Genomic DNA, 12,860 nt, shown 5'->3' on the forward strand with positions numbered 1-12,860 from the left:
TTTATGGCTGTTATGGTGATGGCTGGATTGGTGGTGTTGGCGTGCATCGTGGGCAAAGTTGGAGATGGCGAGCGGCTCTAGTCCGGCCGCCCACGTTGCATCTGTCAGGTGGAGATGGCGCATCCAATCGAGTGGCACTGGTCCGGCCACCCGAGATGCATTGTCCAGTGCGTTGGCATTGGCATCGAAATGTGATGCCAACGAGTCATGTTATTGGCCGCATCCGAGTGGCTGCTGGTCCGGCCACCAGGATGCGTTGTCGATTTTAATTGTTGGCCGCATCCAAGTGGCTGCTGGTCCGGCCACCAGGATGCGCTGTCAGTTGGATTGGCCTGGCCTCCTCGGCCACGTTCGTCGTCAGTTTTTAATGGCGTTTTGATTGGCTGCTGGTCCGGCCATCCAGATGAGGTGTTTGTTTTTGCCGTTTGATTTTTAATTTATGTTTATTTGCAGGTACTTTCGGCGTTTGGATGTTGTTGCTGGCGACCCTTGTCTGGTTGGTGTTGGCGTAAAAAGCAGGTGAGTATTTGTGTTTTTATTGGCAGCCTCCTTCATGATTCTCCTTCTTCTTTTGCAGGATCTGCTGGCGTCTGGCGGCTCAACACCAGGCCATCCCGCCCTCACATAATTGGCATGAGAGACGGGTGCGACCCAGTGGAGCAGCAACAGGAGCCAGCATCTGCATCGTCGTTTGGAATGGCAGCTGTTGGTTGAGAGTGGCGTGACGTCACGGCCATGGTGTGGTGGCAGCGTCATCAAAAGAGGTCTCCTTTTCCGTCCCTTTGGCAGGAAATTGTCATTGTTGATGGCGAGGCAGCTTCTTCATGGTCAGCTCTGTCTGGTGATTGGCAGGTACGTGTGATTTCGTGTGTTTTGGCCGTTTTTCGTTGTTGTCTGTATTGACGTCTTTTTCTTCGTTGCGGTGGCTGTCTCGGGAACGACGATTGGGCACATCAATAGGCACCGCCCGATAGCATGCTTTCGCGTGCGCTGGCGATTTGTGCCCTCCATATTTCGCCCAGGCCATCCAGCGCGTCAAATGGATCGTGGTCGGTCCATTCGTCGTCATCATCGTCGTCAATTGCTTCGCAGTCCATATCGGATTCGGAGTCCGATATGGCTGCGGCGTCATGGTGCGTATTTGGTGCTGGTCTTGGTGATGGCTGTGCGGATGCTGCTGCTGCTGTTGTTGTCTGCAGTGGCGGCACTCCTCCCGTGCTCTCGTCCCTTGCCTGCAGCAGGTTTGTCAGTTTTGTTGTAATTGCTGCCAGTTTTTCTTCCAGCTCTCTAATTTTACCGGCATATCTTTTCAGATTATGGGCACAGCTCCCATCGCACTGGGCGCCTGGCTGCTGCTGTATCTGGGGTTGGCGTGGCGTCGGAGCACGATTTGGGATCGGCTGCATCGGCTGGACCCTCTGGTATTGGCGCCCCTCGGCCAATGGCTGGGGATGTTGGTCGCGATGCTGTTGCTGTTGCCGATGCTGCCGACCCGGACCGCGTTGACGTTGCTGCTGCGGCTGTGTGTGGAGTGGCTGTGTGGGTGGCTGCTGCTGCTGCAACTGTCGCTGTAGTGGCTGCTGGTGACGTTGTGCTGGCTGCTGGAGACGATTTGCTGGCTGTTGCTGCTGAATTGTCTGTCGCATTGGCTGTGTCTGCTGCCGTAGTGGCTGAGGCTGCTGCTGCTGCCGTCGATGCTCCTCCTCCCTGGCGACCCTGTGGGCCAGGAGCCGCTGCCTGGCTGCCTTGTAGGCGCTGCAGCCCTTGTAGGCGCTAATGTGGGCGCCCTGGCAGTTGGCGCAATCAAGGTCTCGCCCGCGACGATCGCCTTCTTCTCCATCTGACGGATGTATGGCAGGCCGTAGACATTCAGCTTGGCCGAGTGCTCCGCCTCGCCCACCTTGCTCTTGGCAATGCACTTGTAGAGACCGCCGTCGTTGGCATGCACCGATGTGATGTTCAGATAGGAGACCACGTCCCCGTTGACGGTGACGTACTGGCCGACCTGGTAGCGGTCGTTGTTGGCGATCTTCTTGCCATCCAACACACTTGAGGAACACACTGGGGCCCGGTTTCATGGTCTCTTCCTGGAAGGCCTGCCGGATGACGGGGGGATCGAAGCGGCCTCCGAGCTTCAGCTCTGCACTGGCCTCGGCCGACTCCTGGTCGTTGCGCACAAAGCACTGGTACATGCCCTTGTCCTCCTTCTTGACCGACTCGATGCGCAGCACGGGCTCGCTGTGTCCCATGGCCTTGCCGTCCTTCATCCAGCTGACAGTCTTGATGGGATTACCCGTGTACTGGCAGGTGAACAGGTGGTTGTGGTTGTGCAGTTGTTGCTGTTTGTCTTTGTGTAGGTGCTGGCTGGGCTATGGCTTGGATCGACCCGTTGCTCGAACTCGAACTGCCCGTTGGCCGTTTTGGCGCTCTGCTCCTGCGCGTTTGCTTGCCGACTCTCCTCCGTCTTCTCCCTCTCCCGTTACTCACGAACGGTTTTGAATGTTCGAGAGCGTGAGAGGCGGGAAAAGCGGCAGCGAGAGCGGCGTCCTATCGGCCTTTCCCTTTTTGTTTGGCGGGTTTTTGGAATTTGGCGGGGTTGCGGGACTTGCAGTTGGTATTTTTGGTATTGGCGCTGCTGTTTTGATGGGGCTCGAGGGGGGAGTGGCTGTGGCCGTGGATATGTCGGCCATGTCAATGGCTGGGTACTCACTCGATGGGTGACTGTGTCGACGGCGCTCTGCATTGGCTGGGGCGTTTGTGTTGGTATTGGCGCCTGCGCCGAGGGCTCTGCTGCTATTGGCGGTGTTGGTGTTGGTGTTGTTGGCTGCTGCTGCTGCTGCTAGTGCGCCTCTGCGGGCCGCTCTGCCGCCGTCGCTGTGGCGTCTGTTTGACCCTCGTCTGGCCATTCCTCTCGTCATAGTTGTTGTTGGTTTGTGTGTTGGCGATTTGCTGTCTGTTTGTTGCTCTTTTCCCCTATTAAAAAGTCTCTTGTGTGTGTGTGTTTGTATTTAATGTATTTATTGGCACTTTCTGTCTCTTTACACAGTTTTCTCTAGTTAGGTTTTTTTTTTTTTTTTTTTTTTTTTATTCATATTAAAAATAGGATATATATATATAAAATATAAGAATATAAAAATTAGAATAAAAATATATAGCGTATACATATATATGGGGTATATCAGACTTGCGGGACTGCCGTGAAGCATTGCTTCACAAGCATGGCTTCTTCGTGGCCAAAGCGGTGAAGGTACTCTTTAAAGCACCCGTGGCCGCTGAGAACTTGTGTCAGCGAGAACGTAAGTTCTCCATGCCGCCGATTCATCCATGCTGTAATGTTGGGGATTAGACGGTGGGTCCAGCGGCCGGTTACAGCATTATCCCATCTGAGTTGCCAGCTCTCGAGACATTCAGCCCTCGCCCTGGTCTTAGCCGTTCTAGCTTCTGCCTGTGTGTTGGCGGCCTTTCTTCCCTTGTGGATTTCACTGGCTTCCTTCGCTGCGAGCTCTACGGGTGGTATGCCGCTTATTACCATTATTGCCTCTGTGGAGACAGTACGGAACGCCGAGCTGACCCGCAGGGCTCCGAGTCTGAAGTCCGACTCTATGCCCTTAGTGTAGCTCTTGGTCCTCGTGGCCTGGGCCCATATTGGCGCTGCGTATAGTATGGATGACTTGGCCACGTTAAATAGCAGTCTCCTACTCGTTGACTTTGGGCCTCTGTGGTTCAGCATCATACGTGACACCGCCATGACTACACCGTGTGCCTTCTGGTGTGTCTGCTGCAGGTGCTCTTTAAACGACAGTCTGGTGTCCAGCATAACTCCCAGGTACCTTATTGCTCGTTTTGAGGTAATTGAGGCTCCTCCTACGGTTATCCTCGCCGTATCCACCTGTTTCCTGCTACTGATGAGAACCGCTTCCGTCTTGTGCTCGGCTAGCTTGAGCCCTGCCAGGTCTAGCCAGTCGCTTATGATTCTGATTGCCTCGTTCATACAGCTCTCGGTCTCCGCGAGGGTTTTCTTCGTGACCGTCACCGCGACATCGTCAGCGAATCCCACTATTTCGACTCCTTGCTGGAAGTTGAGGCGAAGAATTCCATCGTACATGGTATTCCACAGTAAAGGTCCCAGTACAGATCCTTGTGGGACTCCTCCCGTGATGGAGTATGATCGAGGGCCATCTTCCGTGTCGTACGTCAGCCATCTGTTGTCCAGGTAGTCGCTGACCATCGCCTGTAGATATCCGGGGATTTCGAGTGTGCGAGTGTCCTGCTCCAGGATGCCGAGTTAAAGGCGTTTTTCACGTCCAGTGTTGCCACCAGACAGTATTTTTTGGCCCCGCCGAGCCATCGTGTGCCTTCCAAGGCCTTTCTGGCAGTGCCGCACACCTTGTCTAGCGCATCCAAGGTAGAGCGAGCCTTCCTAAAGCCGTACTGGCTGTCGGAGAGTCCACCAGCGGCCTCGATAGCCTCCGTTAGCCTTGCGCTGATTATGCTTTCCAGCATCTTACCTGCGCCGTCCAGGAGGCAGATAGGCCTGTATGCCGATGGGTCCTCCGTGTCTTTCCCAGGTTTTGGTATCAGCACCAGCTTTTGCTTCTTCCATCTTCCAGGAAAGCATCCGTCTGTGAGGCATTTGGTGTAGGTCTGCGCAAAGATCATCGAGTGCAGGCTAATAGCCAGCTTGAGGGCCCGATTTGGGATGCCGTCTGGTCCTGGTGCCTTGCAGTTTGGCACTCTCTTTACCAGTTTTGCCAACTCTTGCGGGGTCACTGGGGGTACTTGGTGTCCCGTACTCGTGATCCTGTCTATCTGCGTGTCCTGCGCTGGGAATAGGTGCTTGACGATTGCCTCCATTTTATCCGCTCCTGTTGGTGCCGCGTGCTTGAATGCGCCGGTCTTCTTCATGACCACCTTGTAGGCCTTTCCCCAGAGATCGTTTTCGGCTTCGTCACAGAGATCTAAGAAGCATCGTTGTTTACTATTTTTGATTTCCTTCTTCAGTGCCTTCCTTCTTCGGGTGTAGATTTCCTTGAGAGCCTGGAAGTCTGCTGTTCCGCGGGATCTGTGGTATGCTCTTCTGGCGCCTATGCATGCGTGGCGGGCCTCCTCGATTGCCTGGTTCCACCAGTATACCGGCCTATGGCCTTTAAATGGTTTGCTGCGCTCCATACTAGCTTTGCACGCCCTTTCGAGTTGTCCCATGACTTGTGCCACTAGATCGCCTTCGCCTTCCACCTCGGCTAGTCCTGCTAGGGCTGCCCTGAAGGCTGGTGTGTTCAGCGTGGTTTCTTTGTAGTGCCCCCTCGTAGCGATACTCTGGGTGGCTCTTCTGGTCTGGATGCTGCAGAGGATAGCGTTGTGGTCGCTCGCGGTGTACTGCTCGCTGATCTGCCATAACGTGCTCGCTGCTAGTCGAGTACTTATGTAGGTGAGGTCTATGATGGATGTGGTACCTGCTCTGCTGAAAGTTGGGTTGGAACCAGCGTTTTTTAGGACTATGTCCAGGGAGGCAAAAGCCTCCACTAAGACACGGCCCCTGGCATTCGTTGTTGCTGACTCCCATTCCGTTGCCCAGGCGTTGAAGTCCCCAGCTACTAGCGACGGCGAGTGTGCTCTGATGTCATCTGCCAATTTGTCTATTGTGTCGCTGAACTCTTCGAGTGACCAGCTGGGTGGTAGGTAACAGCTGTATACCCATAGGTCTTTCAGCCTCCCTCGTACGTATCCTTTGGATCTTTTAACTCCGTCCAGGTGCTGTGCTGGTTTGCCGCACATCCAGATTGCCGCTTTCCCCGATTGATCCATGACCCACGTGTTGGATCTCACGGTCTTGTAGGGCTCGCTCAGCAGTGCCAGGTCCGTGTTGAGCTCTGTAACGGATTGGGTGAGAAGGTCTTGGGCCACCCTGCAATGGTTAAGGTTCAGTTGGATGATCCTTAACATTTGAGTTTTCTAACTGCCTCGCGGTACGCTGGGCACTTAAAACTTCCCGAGGCATGGTCTGTGGGGCTACCCGTTTTTTGTGCGCAGAGTATGCAGTGTGGGTCCTTGCTGCAATTTCTGGCCTCATGGTCTCTGCCTCCACATCTAAAGCACGCTCCTCTGTGGTCCTTTTCTCCGGTGCAGTTTACCGAGATGTGCCCGAACTCCAAACACTTGTAGCATCGTTTTGGCGACATTATTTGCTTGATACGGCAGTTCACCCAGCCGACCCTTATCTTCCCCATTTCAGCGAGTTTGTTGGCGGCAACTGCCTGGAGGGATAGGGTGGCTATCTGCATCCCGCTTCTGGTGGCTCTTAAGGACCTTACCGCGTCCTCGGGGATTTCGGTTACCCCTGTGGCACGCTTTAGTGCTTCCAATATCTCTGCCTTCGTTGTTATCTCATCTAGATCCATTAACTCGAGCCTTGTTTGTTCGGTAAGTGCCCGTACCACTGCCTTGGCCCCTAGTGCATTTCCGACCGCCGATTTAACCTCCTCCGCGCTGTGACTCGGGGCTTTTTTGAGGCGCAGCAGCAGATCTCCCTTTGCTGTCTTCCTGATGCTTTCCACGTCACCGCTCACATGGCTCAGCGTTGCATCTCCTTTCACCGATTTTAATAGTTCCGCGTAAGTGATGTTTCCTACGCTCGCTATTACTACAGCGTCTGGTCGCGTTTTTTTCGTGGTCTGTTTTTTTCTGGTTTCTACCGAACTGCTGCCAGTTGGGGACCGTTGGGTTTCAGGTTCGCGGACCGTTCGCTCCCGTGGCCTGAACTTCTTCGGCGGTGTCTGCCTCTGTCCTGCTGTTGGTTGCACGTTTTGGTGTCGCTTGACTCCTCTCCAGTGTGCCGAGCCCTCTGCCGTTCCTACTTGCAGCTATTGGCGACGTCTGCGTGTCTGCCTCTTTGCGCTCGGGGACCTTACCATTTTCTTGGCTGGTGAGGTCGGCTACCATCTCCTGCAGGTTTACCAGCTGTGTTAGGCTGTCTCTCATCCGCTGGTTGATGTGCCTCTGGCCAGTGAACAGGGTCGAGAGGTCCTTCAAGATCAGCCCTATTTGACTTACCGCGTCCGCCAGGGACTTTGGTGCCGTGGTAGGGCTGCTAAGCGATTCGGCCAGCTGCTGTGCCAATGGCGTGGCTTTTGGCTGAGGGGGCGATCTTGCCATCGCTGCGCTTTTTCCAAAGGGGTTCCCTACCTCCATGTCGCTTGCTTTACCAGGTCAGGCGATAGGGGATCCCGCGCTGGCCACAGGTTTCCCTTGGCTTCTGGTCGATGGGGGATATACCGCCCCTTCTCGGTCCCCAGAGCCCCTTTTTCCGGGACACCGCCTAGGCGGGGGGGTTGGAAAATAGTCGGATCCGCGACCTTCAGCCCTTTCCCCTATCTAGACTTGTGCTAGCTACTTTTGGCCTAGATGTAGGCAGGTATCGCTTACTCCTTACCAGAACAAATAGTTCCGCCTGGAAGTATGCACCTTTTTTTTTGTTTTTTTTTTTTGTTCCCCTCTTCTCTAGTTAGGTTTGTGTTTCTCTTTTGTTTGTGTTTAAACTTTTGTGTTTTAAAATATTTATGTTACTTATTGGCGTTTAAAATTAATGACATTTATTGGGGAGAAGAAAGCTTGTCGGTAGTAGTAGTGGCGGTGGGGGGGAAGGGACTTTTTGTCATGTCAGCGGGGGCACGGCACGGCACGGCACACGACAGACAGCACAAGAAAACAGGGCAACACAGAAAGAAAACTGAGATGGCGACACGGCAAAACGACACGAAAACGGTGATGGCACGAGATGACGAGGACGAGATGAGAGTGGCCTGGACGAGGTTCATGGTGGAACACTCATATGTCCGCCAACTCCCATGCTCTCCACTCGAGAGATCCGATCGCCGATCGTCATTTACCGGTGCTCTCACCCCCGGTTCCACTTTCACTCACCCCAATATTGAGTGAGATGAAAATGGTCCGAGGGCAGCAGCACCGACAAGTAGGCAATAAAAAAATTTGCAATGGCTGTTTGCATTAGTGGCTGTGTGTTGTTGTTGGCAAATGGCTCATGTCTAATGTTTCTCTGTGCTTCTTGTATTGGCTGCTCTGTTGTCAAGGATGGGATGGGATGGGAAGGGGATAAATGCCTGCTCCCGTATAACCGCCCGGATACTTTAAACTTCCGGATCTTACGATCCGGGCGCGAGTAGCTCCGAAGAGTCGACCGCATAGCATCTTGTGGGCGGTTGTAATGGCTTTATGGCGATGGTTGGCAGTGTTCATTTTATTCCTGCTCAGCCTCATTTGGTCTTTAGTGGCATTTGGCCGATAACACACTAGCATTGAGAAATTCAATTTAAATTTGAATTGGCTTTTTGGTGTGTTATCGGTCAATGGTCTGGTATTTGCGTGGTATTTTTGGTGATACCACATGTCAGGGGAAATATGGGAATGGCAGATAGGTGGGGAAGAAGAGGAAAAAGGTAATAAAACTAATCAAAAACTACTAAAAATATACAATTAACTACAGAAAAACTACATTAATTTACAAAAACTTATTTCTAATATCACAGGCAAGTAACTAAAACTATGGACAAACTATCTACGGACATGCAAAAACTACAGAAACAACAGGATTGACATCTACAACAAAAACATTGATGCAGACAAGGTAAATAAACGATAATTGACATACATTTACACACATATAAACATATTAATTACAATTTATTTTATTTCTAACAGGAGGACAACAACAACGGAGCACCGGCGGGCATAACAAACGCAATGCGAACATTACGCTGTATACCGGCCGGCTCTGTTGTCCCCCTGTGTGTTGTTTATTGGTGATGGCTGGATTGGTGGTGTTGGCGTGCATCGTGGGCGTTGTCGATTTTAATTGTTGGCCGCATCCAAGTGGCTGCTGGTCCGGCCACCAGGATGCGCTGTCAGTTGGATTGGCCTGGCCTCCTCGGCCACGTTCGTCGTCAGTTTTTAATGGCGTTTTGATTGGCTGCTGGTCCGGCCATCCAGATGAGGTGTTTGTTTTTGCCGTTTGATTTTTAATTTATATTTATTTGCAGGTGCTTTCGGCGTTTGGATGTTGTTGCTGGCGACCCTTGTCTGGTTGGTGTTGGCGTAAAAAGCAGGTGAGTATTTGTGTTTTTATTGGCAGCCTCCTTCATGATTCTCCTTCTTCTTTTGCAGGATTTGCTGGCGTCTGGCGGCTCAACACCAGGCCATCCCGCCCTCACATAATTGGCATGAGAGACGGGTGCGACCCAGTGGAGCGGCAACAGGAGCCAGCATCTGCATCGTCGTTTGGAATGGCAGCTGTTGGTTGCGAGTGGCGTGACGTCACGGCCATGGTGTGGTGGCAGCGTCATCAAAAGAGGCCTCCTTTTCCGTCCCTTTGGCAGGAAATTGTCATTGTTGATGGCGAGGCAGCTTCTTCATGGTCAGCTCTGTCTGGTGATTTGCAGGTACGTGTGATTTCGTGTGTTTTGGCCGTTTTTCGTTGTTGTCCGTATTGACGTCTTTTCCTTTGTTGCAGTGGCTGTCTCGGGAACGACGATTGGGCACATCAATGGGCGCTGCCCGATAGCATGCTTTCACGTGCGCTGGCGATTTGTGCCCTCCATATTTCGCCCAGGCCATCCAGCGCGTCAAATGGATCGTGGTCGGTCCATTCGTCGTCATCATCGTCGTCAATTGCTTCGCAGTCCATATCGGATTCGGAGTCCGATATGGCTGCGGCGTCATGGTGCGTATTTGGTGCTGGTCTTGGTGATGGCTGTGCGGATGCTGCTGCTGCTGTTGTTGTCTGTAGTGGCGGCACTCCTCCCGTGCTCTCGTCCCTTGCCTGCAGCAGGTTTGTCAGTTTTGTTGTAATTGCTGCCAGTTTTTCTTCCAGCTCTCTAATTTTACCGGCATATCTTTTCAGATTATGGGCACAGCTCCCATCGCACTGGGCGCCTGGCTGTGATGTGATGTTCAGATAGGAGACCACGTCCCCGTTGACGGTGACGTACTGGCCGACCTGGTAGCGGTCGTTGTTGGCGATCTTCTTGCCATCCAGCTCCCAGGAGATTTCGGGCGTGGGATTGCCGCCGGCAACACACTTGAGGAACACACTGGGGCCCGGTTCCATGGTCTCTTCCTGGAAGGCCTGCCGGATGACGGGGGGATCGAAGCGGCCTCCGAGCTTCAGCTCTGCACTGGCCTCGGCCGACTCCTGGTCGTTGCGCACAAAGCACTGGTACATGCCCTTGTCCTCCTTCTTGACCGACTCGATGCGCAGCACGGGCTCGCTGTGTCCCATGGCCTTGCCGTCCTTCATCCAGCTGACAGTCTTGATGGGATTACCCGTGTACTGGCAGGTGAACAGGTGGTTGTGGTTGTGCAGTTGTTGCTGTTTGTCTTTGTGTAGGTGCTGGCTGGGCTATGGCTTGGATCGACCCGTTGCTCGAACTCGAACCAAGTTCGACTCGCAACAGGTTCGATCCGTTCGTGTGTGTGTGTGTGTGTGTGGCTGCCCGTTGGCCGTTTTGGCGCTCTGCTCCTGCGCGTTTGCTTGCCGGCTCTCCTCCGTCAGCAGCAGCAGCCAACAACACCAACACCGCCAATAGCAGCAGCAGCAGCAGAGCCCTCGGCGCAGGCGCCAATACCAACACAAACGCCCCAGCCAATGCAGAGCGCCGTCGACACAGTCACCCATCGAGTGAGTACCCAGCCTGTTGGCGATTTGCTGTCTGTTTGTTGCTCTTTTCCCCTATTAAAAAGTCTCTTGTGTGTGTGTGTTTGTGTTTAATGTATTTGTTGGCACTTTCTGTCTCTTTACACAGTTTTCTCTAGTTAGGTTTGTGTTTATCATTAGGTTTGTGTTTATCATTAGGTTTGTGTTTAAACTTTTTGTGTTTTTACAAGTTAATGTTATTTGTTGGCGTTTAAAATTAATCACATTTATTGGGGAGAAGAAAGCTTGTCGGTAGTAGTAGTGGCGGTGGGGGGGAAGGGACTTTTTGTCATGTCAGCGGGGGCACGGCACGGCACACGACAGACAGCACAAAAAGAAAACAGGGCACAACAGCAAGATAACGGAAATGGCGACACGGCAAAACGACACGAAAACGGTTTTGGCACGTCCGACGATCGCGACCTCTCGAGCGGGCGGACGAGATGAGAGTGGCCTGGACGAGGTTCATGGTGGAACACTCATATGTCCGCCAACTCCCATGCTCTCCACTCGAGAGATCCGATCGCCGATCGTCATTTACCAGTGCTCTCACCCCCGGTTCCACTTTCACTCACCCCAATATTGAGTGAGATGAAAATGGTCCGAGGGCAGCAGCACCGACAAGTAGGCAATGAAAATTTGCAATGGCTGTTTGCATTAGTGGCTGTGTGTTGTTGTTGGCAAATGGCTCATGTCTAATGTTTCTCTGTGCTTTTTGTATTGGCTGCTCTGTTGTCAAGGATGGGATGGGATGGGAAGGGGAAATTTGGCCTGCTCCCGTATAACCGCCCGGATACTTTAAACTTCCGGATCTTACGATCCGGGCGCGAGTAGCTCCGAAGAGACGACCGCATAGCATCTTGTGGGCGGTTGTAATGGCTTTGTTGGGGCGTTTGGCAGAGTGGCGATGGTTGGCAGTGTTCGTTTTATTCCTGCTCAGCCTCATTTGGCATTTAGTGGCATTTGAAGTGGGTAGGGGGGGTGGGTGTGGGATTGGCTGGGCATAAATTGCCGAAGTTGGCGACCGATAACACACTAGCATTGAGAAATGCATTTTGAATTTAAAATGGCTTTTTGTGTGTTATCGGTCAATGGTCTGGTATTTGCGTGGTATTTTTGGTGATACCACATGTCAGGGGAATATGGGAATGGTAGATAGTTGGGAAAGAAGAGGAAAAAGGTAATAAAACTAATCAGAAAACTACTAAAAATATACAATTAACTATAGAAAAACTACATTAATTTACAAAAACTTATTTCTAATATCACAGGCAAGTAAAGTAACTAAAACTATGGACAAACTATCTACGGACATGCAAAAACTACAGAAACAACAGGATTGACATCTACAACAAAAACATTGATGCAGACAAGGTAAATAAACGATAATTGACATACATTTACACACATATAAACATATTAATTACAATTTATTATACCCGATACTCAAAATGAGTATTGGGGTATATTAGATTTGTGGTAAAAGTGGATGTGTGTAACGTCCAGAAGGAATCGTTTCCGACCCTATAAAGTATATATATTCTTGATCAGCATCAATAGCCGAGTCGATTGAGCCCTGACTGTCTGTCCGTCCGTCCGTCTGTCCGTCCCCTTCAGCGCCTAATGCTCAAAGACTATAAGAGCTAGAGCAACGATGTTTTGGATCCAGACTTCTGTGATATGTCACTGCTCCAAAAATATTTCAAAACTTTGCCCCGCCCACTTCCGCCCCCACAAAGGGCGAAAATCTGTGGCATCCACAATTTCGACGATACGAGAAAACTAAAAACGCAGAATCGTAGAAGATGACTATATCTTCTAGAGTGCAAAATCTGAACCAGATCGTATAATTATTACAGCCAGAATCACGAAAACAATTTCACTCTTTCTCGCTCTGTCTCACTCTAACACACAGGTTTCATGGTCGGTTTTGCCAATTGCAAAATATGAGTTCAAGGATCTCAGAACCTATAAAAGCCAGAGCAACCAAATTTGGTATCCACACTCCTGTGATATCGGACCTTGACCGTTTCCTGTCCAAATTTCGCCACACCCCCTTCCGCCCCCGCAAAGGACGAAAATCTGAGGCAACCACAAATCTCAGAGACTATTAAGGCTAGAGTAACCAAATTTGGTGCACACACTCCTTTAAGAT

At 51.6% G+C, this 12,860-nt stretch overlaps 1 pseudogene; it reads right to left on the bottom strand.

Moving 5' to 3' along the window:
• Positions 1–10,350, bottom strand: part of LOC6604070 — a 30,110-nt pseudogene extending 19,760 nt beyond the window's left edge.
• Positions 10,351–12,860: the final 2,510 nt, after the last annotated feature.

The sequence above is a fragment of the Drosophila persimilis genome, unplaced genomic scaffold (assembly GCF_003286085.1).
Source record: "Drosophila persimilis strain 14011-0111.01,24,50 unplaced genomic scaffold, DperRS2 tig00001810-arrow-arrow-pilon, whole genome shotgun sequence".
Classification (NCBI taxonomy): Eukaryota; Metazoa; Arthropoda; class Insecta; order Diptera; family Drosophilidae; genus Drosophila; species Drosophila persimilis.